Here is a 12,470-nt window from a genome sequence, read left to right as displayed (position 1 = left end):
TATGCCTTTTTTTTTTTTTTTTGAGATAGTCTCGCTTTGTTGCCCAGGCTGGAGTGCAGTGGCGCGATCTCGGCTCATTGCAACCTCTGCCTCCCAGGTTCAAGTGATTCTCATGCCTCAGCCTCCTGAGTAGCTGGGATTACAGGCACCTGCCACCACGTCAGGCCAATTTTTGCATTTTCAATTGAGACAGGGTTTCACCATGTTGGCCAAACTGTCCTCGAACTCCTGACCTCAGGTGATCTGCCTCCCTTGGCCTCCCAAAATGCTGGGATTACAGTGTCACTGTGCCCTGCCATGACTTGATCTTCCCTGGTCCAATATTCTGGCCCCTGAATCAGTGATGTTTCCATTACACTAGGTTTCCAACTTTATTTTTCTAAATTTAAATGTAAAAAATGTTTTAGGCTGGGCATGGTGGCTCATGCCTGTAATCCCAGCACTTTGGAAGGCCAAGGCAGGAGGATCACCTGAGGTCAGGAGTTCAAGACCAGCCTGGCCAACATGGTGAAACCTCGTCTCTACAAAAAATACAAGAAAATTAACCAGGCGTGGTGGCACATGCCTGTAATCCCAGCTACTTGGGAGGCTAAGGCAGGAGAATTGCTTGAACCCCGGAGGCGGAGGCTGCAGTGAGCCGAGATCGCACCACTGCATTCCAGCCTAGGTGACAATAGCAAAACTCAGTCTCAAGAAAACAAAAATATTTTTAGAGATGGGGGGCTTTCTATATTGCCTGCTAGAAATGGATTCACTTCCAGCGAACAGAATGTGATCAAAGTGATGGCATGCCTCTTCTGAAATAGGTCCAAAAAAGGATTTGGCTTCCTCCTTGCTCTTGAGCTCGCATCACTCGCTCTGGGGGTAAGCTAGGTGCCATATCATACGAACACTCAAGCAGCACAATGGAGAGACCCATGTGGGAATTGAGGTCTCCTGCCAACACCAGGAAGGAATTAAGACCTCCTCCCAAAGGCCGTGTGGGTGAGCCATCTTGCAAGCAGCTCCTCCAACCCCAGTCAAACGTTCAGATGACTGCAGCCCTAGCTGACATTTTTACTGCAAGCTTATGAGAGACCCTGAACCAGAACCTATCAGTTAACCTTCTTCTAAATTCTTGACCTTTAGAAACTGCAACATGGTACATATTTGTTGCTTTAACTGCTAAGTTTTAGAGTAATTTGTTTCACAGCAATAGATAATATAGTTATGAAATGCAAGATTTTCTGGTCTGGAATGGCTCATTGTAGTGTTTTTTCCATCTCTCCACTCATATCATTTTTTCTTTATCTAGTAACTAAAGAATTATTTTACTTCCTCTCCCCTTCCCCACTCCCAGGCTAATAATTGACCTACCAACTTAGTTAAAAAACATAGAATGTTTATCATTTTTAGTACATTTATAAGCTTATGAAATGTATTTTCTTATCCAGTTATCTCCAGAAATATTAAAGATTACTGTTTATTCTGATTATTTTAAGTTCCTCACATAGAAAAAAGATACTATTTAACATTGTCATGGGTTAGGGTACCAGGCAGGTAAGAATATATGCCGATACACACACTTTCTAGAGGGCAATTTGATAATATGCAGCAAAAGTGCCTAATATTCTTTTTTTAATCTTTGACCCCAGGATTTTACTTTTCATAATTTATCCTAAGGAATCAATTTGGCAAATGCATAAAGTTGTATGAATAAAAATGTTCATCATAGCTTGATTTATAATGGTAAAAGTAAAAAATTCTAAGTGTCCAACATCAGGGATTATTTAAATAAATAGTAGTTTAACAATGAAATAGTATTCAGTCCCTAAAGGGATAATAAAGGCCTAAATTTATTGACATGAAAGAATGTAGATGAATTCAGTGAAAAAAATTTATGGTGTGTTTATTATTATTTCATTTTGTGAAAACACATGCCTACCTTTGTAAATAACATTTTATATATATATATTTTTCTAATATATATTTAACTTTCTTATACATGCATATATATATATATGCATATAAAAAATCCTGGAAGGATAGATATCAAAATGTCATCAGTGGTTAACTTTCAGTGATGAGATTTAGGGCAATTTTAATTGATTCATTATTTTCAAATTTATTTGTATTTTCTAATATTTTTCCTAGTGATTTAATGAATAAAAATAGCAATACCATTCATTGTAAAAAATTAGGAAAATACAGACGAAAAAGGAGAAAATCATGGTCAAATGTAGTCACACTATTTAAGATTAATCACCCTTAATATTTAGGTGCATATACTTTTAGCTTTTTATGTGCAAATATACATACGAACATGTATATGTTAAAAAAATTGGAATCAAATATTATTTACAAGGTTGCCTTATAATTTTGAACTGTAATTTTAAATGTTTGAAATAACATCAATCTCACAGAAAAATTGCAAGTACAACACAAATAACTCTTTTTTTTTTTTTTCCGGAACCATTTGAGAGTAAGTTAATGAATGCGCCTCCATTCCTGAATACTTTGGTGTGCCTTTCTTGTAACAAGGATATTCTCATATACAGCTATCAAAATCAGGACATTAACATTAACATTCACATTATGCTACCATCTAACTCAGACTCTGCTCAAATTTTACCATTTGTCTCAATAATGTTCTTTAGAGCAAAAAGATCCAATCAGAATCATGTGTTTCATTTAGTAGTCATGTCTCTTTATTCTCATTGGTTGTAATACAATTCCGCAGGCTTTCTTAGACTTTGACTCTTTTGAAGATTCCAGTCCAGTTATTTTGTAGAATGTTTCTCCATGTGGGTTTGTCCTGATTAGATTTAGGTTCTCCATCTTTGGCAGAGATGTCACAAAAATGGTGCATGTTCTTCCCACTGCATCCTCTAAGTTTCAATTCAATTTCAATTTAAGCCATTATTGATGATGTTTACTTTGTTCACCTGATTAAAATGAAATCTGCCAGCCTTCTCTACTGAAGTTATTATTTTTTTCTTTGTAACTACTAAGTATTTTGTAGTGGATGCATTTTTGAACTATGTAAGTATTTCAGCTGGGTCCGGTTGGCTCAGGCCTGTAATCCCAGCACTTTGGGAGGCTGGGGGGTTGGTGGAGGGTGAAGATCACCTGAGATCAGGAGTTCGAGACCAGCCTGGCCAACATGGCAAAACCTTGTCTCTAATAAAATTATAAATATTAGCTGGGTGTGATGGCAGTTGCCTGTAGTTGCAGCTACTCAAGGTGCTAAGGCAGGAGAATCACTTGAACTTGGGAGGCTGAGGTTGCTGTAAGGTGAGATTGCCTCACTGCATTCCAATCTGGTTGACAGAGCAAGACTCCATCTCAAAAAGAAGAAGAAGGAGAAGGAGGAGGAGGGAGGAGGGAGGATGGAGGAGAAGGCGAAGTGGAAGGGGAAGAGGAAGAGGAAGAGGAAGGAGAAGAAGAAGAAGAAGAAGGAGAAGAAGAAGAAGAAGAAAACTGTGTAGGTATTTAAATCCTTATCGTATTTTAAATGCATTCATTTATTTATATCAGTATGGATTCATGGTTTCTTGTTTTATTCAATGAGTTATAATTTGTCCCAGATTAGCCAGTGGAAGCTATTTTAATAGGGCTTCTGTGTGTTTTTGATGTATCCCTATTCTTTCTCCTCCTCCTCCTCCTCCTCCTCTTCTTCTTCTTCTTCCTCCTCCTCCTCTTCTTCTTCCTCTTCCTCCTCTTTTTCTTCTTCTTTCTCTCTTCTTCTTCTTTTCTTTGCTCTGTTGTCCAAGCTGGAGTGCAGGGGTGTGATCATGGCTCACTGCTTTCAAACTCCTAGGTTCAAGCAATGCTCCTACCTCATCCTCCTGAGTAGCTGAGACTACAGGTGCGCATGACCATGCCCAGCTAATGTTTTTCTTTCTTTCTTTCTCTCTTTCTTTCTTTCTTTCTTTCTTTCTTTCTTTCTTTCTTTCTTTCTTTTCTTTCTTTCTTCCTTTCTTTCTTTTCTTCCTTCCTTCCTTTCTTTCTTTCTTTTTCATTTTTTGTAAAGATAGTGTCCCACTATGTTGCACAGGCTGGTCTCTGAACTCCTGGGCTCAAGGGGTCCTCCTGCCTCGGCCTCCCAAAGTTCTGAGATTACAGGCGTGAGCCACCATGCCCAGCCTCCCCATCATTATTTAGGCAGTTCCTTGCTTTTAGAAACTACAAGATGGTCCAAGCTCATTTTATATTTTCCTTCCCCTGGAACCAGTCATTTTTCTAAGATGACCTGGTTGTGTTTAGTGACGAACAGTATTTTGAAACCTGGATCTGGGTGCTAGGTAGGTGCTCATTGCTGTTGGGGTGAGAGAGCTCTAAGGCTGTCTCAGTGGACATAGTTGGGAATATGGCAAATAGCCAATCACACTCACACTCACATGTATTTGCATGTATTTTCTCTTTTTTCTTTCTTTCGTTTTTTAAAGTTTTGCTTACAAACCTTTTTTATTTCTCTTATTTTTGAGAAAATCTGATCCTACTGAACTTTGCATGAAGATTTCAAACCTATATGCAAATACGCATAGGCATTATTGTTTTGCATATGGAAAAATGAGGGCTCAAGTCATAGAAATATATGATGGCAGAGCAGTGAGGAAATCCTGGGCTATTTTCTAACATGATAAAATAGGGTTTCAGACCTCTTGAATTCAGCGAGGATGTAATTTACAAGTAACTACTCCCTTGAAAATCAGAGTGACCACACTTGTAGTGAAATTCATTCCTGTAGTGCTAGCTGGGTTCCATTCTGGTGCTGGAAGCTGGACTGGAGACTGACCATGTTCCTTCAGGTATCCTCAGCAGTGTACGAGGGAAGCTCCTTTCTGAGGGAACCATGCTTGCACGTAGACCTTCACAGTAGTGCAACATAACTTCTCAGAGATCAACATGCCACCATCCAGTGAACTTGGGAATTTCAAGAGGAGGCTAAGTGTCAGCACAGCGTCTACTGAAGTGCAATGCCTGCTTCTTAGGGAAGGAAACAACTCACTAGAAGCAGGCCCTTCAGATCCACAGGTGGATGAAATGAGGATTATTACTCAGCCAAAAAGGACCGGTTGAGTGACTGGAAGGTCCAATGGCTCATCATCCTCTTGTTTAATAGCAACATATGGGATTTCCTGTCCCTGGGGGTGTGGCAGAGCAGAGTACCCAAAGTACAAGCGGTGACCTGGCCACTGATGTGCAGTTTTCCATAGATCTCATTAAATCTGGCCACAGGGGCAGGCATATCCCTCACTTTTCCTTCACTTTTTCCAGCACTTCCTCTGAGAATGCATGTCTTTTCACAAATTTTAATAAATTTCCTTCTGCAGCATTTTTTTAGTGTCTCTATCAGGGTTTCCAACATATTTGACTGGATATGGATTATAATAGTTAAGTAAGTGCAGGCTATGCTTTCTGGATTCATGGTTTGAGAAAAAAATGGACATAGCTTTTGCCACTTGGTTCTGATTCAGAGCTAACGCCACAAAGAAACGGGATACTCTGCTGGAGAGAACCTCTCCTTTGAGTGGGGCTTCTTCTCTTAATGTAGAACAGATTTTGAAAGACTCAGGGCTATTCAGTTTGTTGCAAACTGCAAAACTAAGAACATAGGATCTTTGGTGAATTTCACACCTTGATTTTTCATCTCTATCAATACTTCCAAAGCACTTTTATATTTGCCTTTGATAAATAACATATCCATCAAAATATTGAATGATGTGAAATCTGAGAAGGAATCTCATAAATGCTGGTCTTTCATGAGCCCCTCAAGATCCAACCCATAACAGACTCATGAAAAGTGGTCCAAACCTATACTCCCCCAAAGTGATATTTCTGTTCCCTGCATGGTACCTGTAAATGACATTTTTAGCCAGCTCCGCATGGTCCTGGGACCCACAAAAATAAAGTAAGGTTATCAACTCCCCCTTCAAGATGAGCTTGTCAGTTTCTCTTCCAAATTCCTAAAATAGGTTTCTTTAGGAAAGATTACATGCAACAGCCACCTTCTTGTGCTGAAATTCTTTTAATTTCACAATACTATCTGTAAGTAGGTATCTGTTAGCCCTGAAAGGACAGCAGCCACAGGCAGAGCTGGAGCCTCCCACCCCAGGATACACCGAAATCTGCAGCAACCTGCAGGAGAACTCGATTCAAGGGCCTAAGTGCAGCACATGTATTTTCTTTATGTAACATGTAAGTTCTCACATGTATTTTCTTTATGTAACTATATTGAAAACCATACATTTATACCAATACCTCAATTCAAATCCAACCCCACAAGCTCATATTAGGTTTTCTCTTCCCATATTTATATCTTAATTTTCTTATTTGTAACTTTTTGACTTATAAATTTCTTCTCCCATATTCTTTAATATAGTTGCTTATTGCATGCATCTTCACGCATGTAACCAATCTCACCTTGCTGCCACCATTCCCCCTCCCATATGGATGCCCTTTGCCCACTCTGGCTCTGACACTCTGTGCCAGGGCTGCCCCTCTACATGGGTGTCCACCATGTGTGAGTGGATATCTCACACTAGGCAACCCCTCTGAGTAGACACCTCCTCCACTTGCTCAGGCTGTGACTCTGCAGGCTGGGTTCCCCTCTCAGCCCCCTCAGACATCCCCCACCAGGGACACCTCTTCATCTCTCTTGGGTTCTGACTTCTTATTCCTGTGCCAGATGGCCCCTCCTCATCAATGTCTATGACCTTGTTCTGCCCCACCTGGTGGCTTTAGGACTAAATGGTTTAGAAAGGGAAGGTTAGGGAAAGAGGACTTATATCTTTTGAAAATTCTATTATGTAATAGAATTTTCCATATTGTTGAGTAGTCATTAAAAACTTTTACTAGATATATTTCATTCTATTAATGTAATGTGATTTATTTAAGTATTCCCTCTTTTGTCACATTAAGGTGATTTCCAGTCGTAAGTAATTTGAGCTGGGCATGGTAGCTCATGCCTATAATCCAGCACTTTGGGAGGCTGAGGCAGGTGTATCACGAGGTCAGGAGTTCAAGACCAGCCTGGCCAACATGGTGACACCCCGTCTATACTAAAAATACAAAAATTACCTGGGCGTGGTGGTGGGCGCCTGTAATCCCAGCTACTCGGGAGCTGAGGCAGGAGAATTCCTTGAACCTGGGAGGCAGAGGTTGCAGTGAGCTGAGATCGTGCCACTGCACTCCAGCTTGGGTGACAGAGGAAGACTCCATCTTAAATAAATAAATAAATAATTTACAGGCTGTTTTCCCTCAAACAAATTCCCTCTAATGGTGTCCTCTACTAGGAAAGGTGTCCTGTACTCACTAATCCATCAAAGGTCTGTTGACTTTACAACATATTAAGGTTTAGCTCAACTCCACCTCCCTCCCCTCTTCCTAATATAGCTATATTTCAGTTCTCTTGTTTACCTTCCTAACTTAATACTATGCTAATCATTTTAGTATCTTTTTCAGATAGGCACTGGGTATTTTGAGTTCCTATTTTGTAAAATAAGAATATTAGCATCCTTCTTTTCCTTCACTCTCTTTTCGTCTGTGTCCCAGCTTCAGTCAACTGTACTTTACTTTTACATTGTCTTGATTGTTAATATTAATATTTAATTCTGTAACAAAAATTAAGACTTAAGTTCATTGACTGTAAAAGCTGAAAATTGATACAAAATATTTATATTCTTTATTTCTTTATTTATTTTTGAGACAGGGTTTCACTCTGTCATCCAGGCTGGAGTACAGTAGTGAGATCTCAGCTCACTGCAACCTCTACTTCCCCAGCTCAAGTGATCCTCTCACCTCATCCTCCCAAGTAGCTGGGACTATAGTCATGTGCCACCACTCCAGGCTATATTTTGTATTTTTCTGTAGAGACATGGTTTCGCCATGTTGCCCACACTGGTCAAACTCCTGCGCTCAAGCGATCCTCCCCGCTCAGCCTCCCAAAGTGCTGGGATTACAGATGTGAGCCACTGTGCCCAGCCTATATTATTTTATTTTTAGTTTTTAATTTTTTTGTGTACATATTTAGTCTTATTGTAACAAAGCAACTTGTACACTTTTAACATTTAAAACTGAGCATCATCTTTTCTTTCCAGTGAAATGAAAAGAAAATTTAAAAATAAACAGGAACAAAATTACAATCGAGAATGTCAATTCCAAATAAGATCCTACAGGTTCTGCTGATTCTCCCATTGAGTGGCAGGACTCAGGTCATCATTAGGAGACAATTTATTTTTAAAGTGTCATCTTAAACTGCAAGGATATCTGTCAAACATCACAAACATCCCAAGGAGAAGCCATGTTGCCGAAATGCCCACTTAACCCGGCCAAACATGTCAAAGCCATCCTTTGCTGACCTTCTAAAACCCCATTTTTTAGAACTGTTTTTTTCCTTTTTTTAAACAAAAGACAGTAGACAGATACATGTTGGTAAATGCTAACTGTCTATATTCACATACAGGCACAGTGTACTCTCTGAGCTCAATATATAGAGAAAGTAGAAAAGAAGCTAGAATTCTCCACACTGCCACACAGGGCCCTCACACCCTCCAGCTTCCAGCAGAGCAAAGGGAGCAGGTTTTTTTTTTCCCCCACAGAGCTCAGTGGTGTTGATTCCATACAGTTTTTGCTCAGACAGGAAGGGATAAAAATGAATTAAGAATAGAAAGAGGATAGAGGCTCTTTTCCCATTGTATTCTGCTCAAGGTATTTCCCCCCAAATAAGTTGAAAACCATGGTGTAGAGAAAAGGGACCACGAGAACAGGGTTACTGAGCACAAGAAGTGGGGTGGGGTGGGGGAAAGACTGCAACTTGCTCCCAGGAACTGGAGAAAATTTCTTTAAAAGGAAGGTTGGAATCCATCAGTGTTCTATTAGTCATCTTCTTCATCCTCCTCTCCTTCCTGCCCTTCATCACCATTGTCATCTTCTTCACCTTCACCCTCATCTTCTTCATCAATATTTTCTAATTCTTCCTCCTCCTCATCTTCTTCTCCTCCATCATCCGTATTGGGAACCAAGTAGTACTATAATGGGTTTGGCCAAATATCACCTTTGATGACCTCTCCTAACTCATCAGCACCTTCATCAGAATGGTGGGTAAACCAGGTAGAGAAGCTCTCTGGTGCCTCATGCTGCCTCTTCCTGCTGGCTTTACTCTGCATCTGACTTTAATGTTTTGTCAAATTTTTTCTAAATTTCCATTTGATTTCAGTGGAATTTGCAGATGGATCACCACTCTCATTCAGATGAAATTCTTTGGAGAGAACTTTGTTTTCAAAGTAAGGATTTTCATCAAAATAAAAATCTATTCTATAACCTGATTTAATATTTTCAAATTCTGTCATTTCAACTCTGATCAAATAATGCAGTGCCTCTTCCTCCTCCTCCCCAAGCAGTGCAGACACGTGGAGATGGTTGACAAATGTTGCCCCAAAATTTGGGATCTTGGCAATCAATTCTGATGTCTTCCGAAAAAATGGTTGCAGGAGTTTGTATTATTTCTGTTCTGCTTTCAAAATCTCCTCACTGGCTTGTTCATTAAGTCTATTTCTTTTTGTACTTCATCAATATGTTCAATTGCTTCTTGCTGTTCTTTTTCTCCCTTCTTCGTCAAGCCTACAGAGACTGATGTCTCCTCCAGTCTCAGAGCAGGAGGTAGTCTTGATTTCTTCTTTTGAGGTGGGAGTGGAGACGGGCATTTGGGGGCCATGCTGCTAGGGAAGTCCAAGAACCAGGCCACAAGTCTCCTCACTTGTGAGGAAGCAGGCAGAAAACTGCCTATATTATTCGAAATATCCAAACAATGTCTTCTGGAAGTCCAATAACACCATACAGCCTAAAATAGCATTATGTGTTTCCTGGAGTTTATTGCTAACTTTTTTTTTTTTTTTTTTTTGAGACAGAGTCTTGCTCTGCTGCCAGGCTGGAGGGCAGTGGCGCGATCTTGGCTCACTGCAATCTCTGCTTCCCAGGTTCAAGCAATTCTCCTGCTCGGCCCCACAAGTAGCTGGGACTACAGGCGCATGCCACCATGTCCAGCTAATTTTTGTATTTTTAGTAGAGACGGGGTGTCACCATGTTGGCCAGTTTGGGCTCAATCTCTTGACCTCGTGATTTGCCCACCTCAGCATCCCAAAGTGCTGGGATTACAGGCATGAGCCACCGTGCCTGGCCTATTGTTACCTTTTAATTTTCTTACACTTTGTGCAAGCTGTATATCCTCAAACTCATCCATCTTCTCAGTCAAGTTGTGTTTCCTATTAGCTACTTGCCTTTCTCCTAGAGATTTTTGTCCTTGAGCCTCTGTGTCAATAAATCTGCTCTGCAGCTATAATCCTGTAATCAGTGTTACCCAGATCTCATGTTTCCTTTTCCTTGGTCTACTCTTCTCTGTTTATTCCTGATTTTTTTTGGAGCATATCCCGAAGTACATTCATAAGAAAGTGTGCTTGGGAGGTACATTTTGTGTGTTCTTCCATATCTGAAAATGTATTTATTCTATTCTCTGATTTGATTAATAATTTGCCAGAGTATGGAATTATAGAGTTACGATTCCTCCATAGAATTGTGAAAATGCATTGCTTCAGAGTCATCTATCATCCAGTTCTATTGTTGAGAAGCCTGATGCCATTTTGAAACTTTGAAATTGATGCTTTCGTTTTCCTAGAAAGCTTACAGGATCTTTTTATGCCTCCCATCTCAATCTTCACAGTGACATGCTTAGGTACGAGTCATTGTATCCTGCACTGGGGATGGGGGTGGGGTTAATTTGGAAACTCAACTTTTCGGGTATGGAAAATTTACTTCAGTAAATTTCCAATTTCTGTTTCCCTCTCTCCTCTCTTCCTGGAACTCTATTAGTCAAATATTGAATCTCTTGGATTGCTCTACTGTATTATCTTTTCTTCTGTTTTTCTCTTTTGGAAGTCATTTCTTTGACTTCATCTTTTGAACCTAATACTAATTCTTCCACTCCTGCTGTTTTATGTATTTATTTTCCAAGTGTTTGTTCTTTTTTGCTTTCCTTTTACAAGTTTTTGTTTGCTTGTTTTGAAAACAATAGTTCCCCAAATAACTCGGAATATACTAACTAGAGGTTATTAAGGCTTTATCCTCTATTCTCTGCTTTGTGATGTTTCTTTCACTTTATGTTTTTAAATTACAGTCTTCACAGAATTATGGAGACAGTCGAGTATGTGTGGAGAATGGATCTTGCAAACAAATAAAACCAATTTTGTAGACTTTGACGAATAAACTTCTCTTTAAAATACAGATAGCTCAATGTTGTTAAAATTATATACACACATACAATTCTAAGCACATGGTAGGTGCTGAATTTATGGTAGCTCCAGTCTTTTCTCTTTTATGAATCGATTTCTCAAAAATATTTAAAGTGGCCAGTGCAGTGACTCACACCTGTAATCCCAGCACTTTGGGAGGTGAGAACGAGCGGATCACTTGAGCCCAGGAGTTTGAGACCAACCTGGACAATATAGGGAGATTCTGTCTCTACGAGAAAAAAAAAAAGAGGAAAGAAAGAAAGAGAAAGTAGAGGGAAAGAGAGAGAGAAAGGAAGAAAGGAAGAAGAAAGAAAAGAAAGAAAAGGAGGGAGGGAAAGAGAGAAAGAGAAAGAAAGAAAGGAAGAAAGAAAAAGAAAGAAAGAGAAAGAAAGAAAAGGAAGGAAGGAAGGAAGGAAGGAAGGAAGGAAGGGGAAAGAAAGAAATGAGTCGGTGTGGTAGTTCATGCCTGTGGTACCAGCTACTTGGGAGGCTGACGCGGGAGGATCACTTGAGCTCAGGAAGTTGAGGCTGCAGTGAACTATGATTGTGCCACTGCACTCCAGCCTGGATGGCAGAGCGAGACCCTGTCTTAAATGATGATCATGATAAAACCTCCAGTATCTACAATGTGTGTGAGATGTGCCACCAGATGGCGCCATGATTGGAACTGTAACATGGAAGAACTCCAACTCCCTTCTTTAATATTTCTGCAGATTTCTGGTGAGGCTTTTATCCTTATGATCCGCTCTGCTTTTTGGATACTTTTTTTGCATGTGAGGTCCCATGTTGACCCCATTCCTGAAACCCAGCTCCTTTCTTAACTCTTATTTATACCTGTCCCCTTCTGCTATACACACCCCAACTCAGGTAAAGTCTTCAGGAGTAGATTTGGAAGTTAAAGAGTAAATGAGGGTTTATGTTTTTGGTTGAGAAAACTTTTTATTTTACCCAGATTACATCTCTTTTCTTAAAATGTAATTGGCCACACCATCTTCAGTTCACTGGCCCTTCATCTTGTACAGTTCTCAACCTTACACTTTCTTGCTGGCTTGTGATTTTTTTATATCCACACACACAGTCCCTCTGTTTCGTCCCCTCTTCCTTAGAACAAAACAAATTATTTTCCTTGATTTCTGCTATATTTAAGGCACATATTTATTATGTAACTTCCTGTGACATGTATGGCCTTAACATCTTACCTGC

At 39.8% G+C, this 12,470-nt stretch overlaps 2 pseudogenes; both read right to left on the bottom strand.

Moving 5' to 3' along the window:
* Nucleotides 1-5,035: 5,035 nt before the first annotated feature.
* LOC101134295 (pentatricopeptide repeat-containing protein 2, mitochondrial-like) lies at nucleotides 5,036-5,869 on the bottom strand (annotated as a pseudogene).
* Nucleotides 5,870-8,858: 2,989 nt separating this feature from the next.
* Nucleotides 8,859-9,697, bottom strand: LOC101133956 (protein SET-like; annotated as a pseudogene).
* Nucleotides 9,698-12,470: the final 2,773 nt, after the last annotated feature.

The sequence above is a fragment of the Gorilla gorilla genome, chromosome 15, assembly GCF_029281585.2.
Source record: "Gorilla gorilla gorilla isolate KB3781 chromosome 15, NHGRI_mGorGor1-v2.1_pri, whole genome shotgun sequence".
Classification (NCBI taxonomy): domain Eukaryota; kingdom Metazoa; phylum Chordata; class Mammalia; order Primates; family Hominidae; genus Gorilla; species Gorilla gorilla.
The sequence above is the reverse complement of the archived record's forward strand: the minus strand, read 5'-3'. Positions and strand labels throughout refer to the sequence as shown.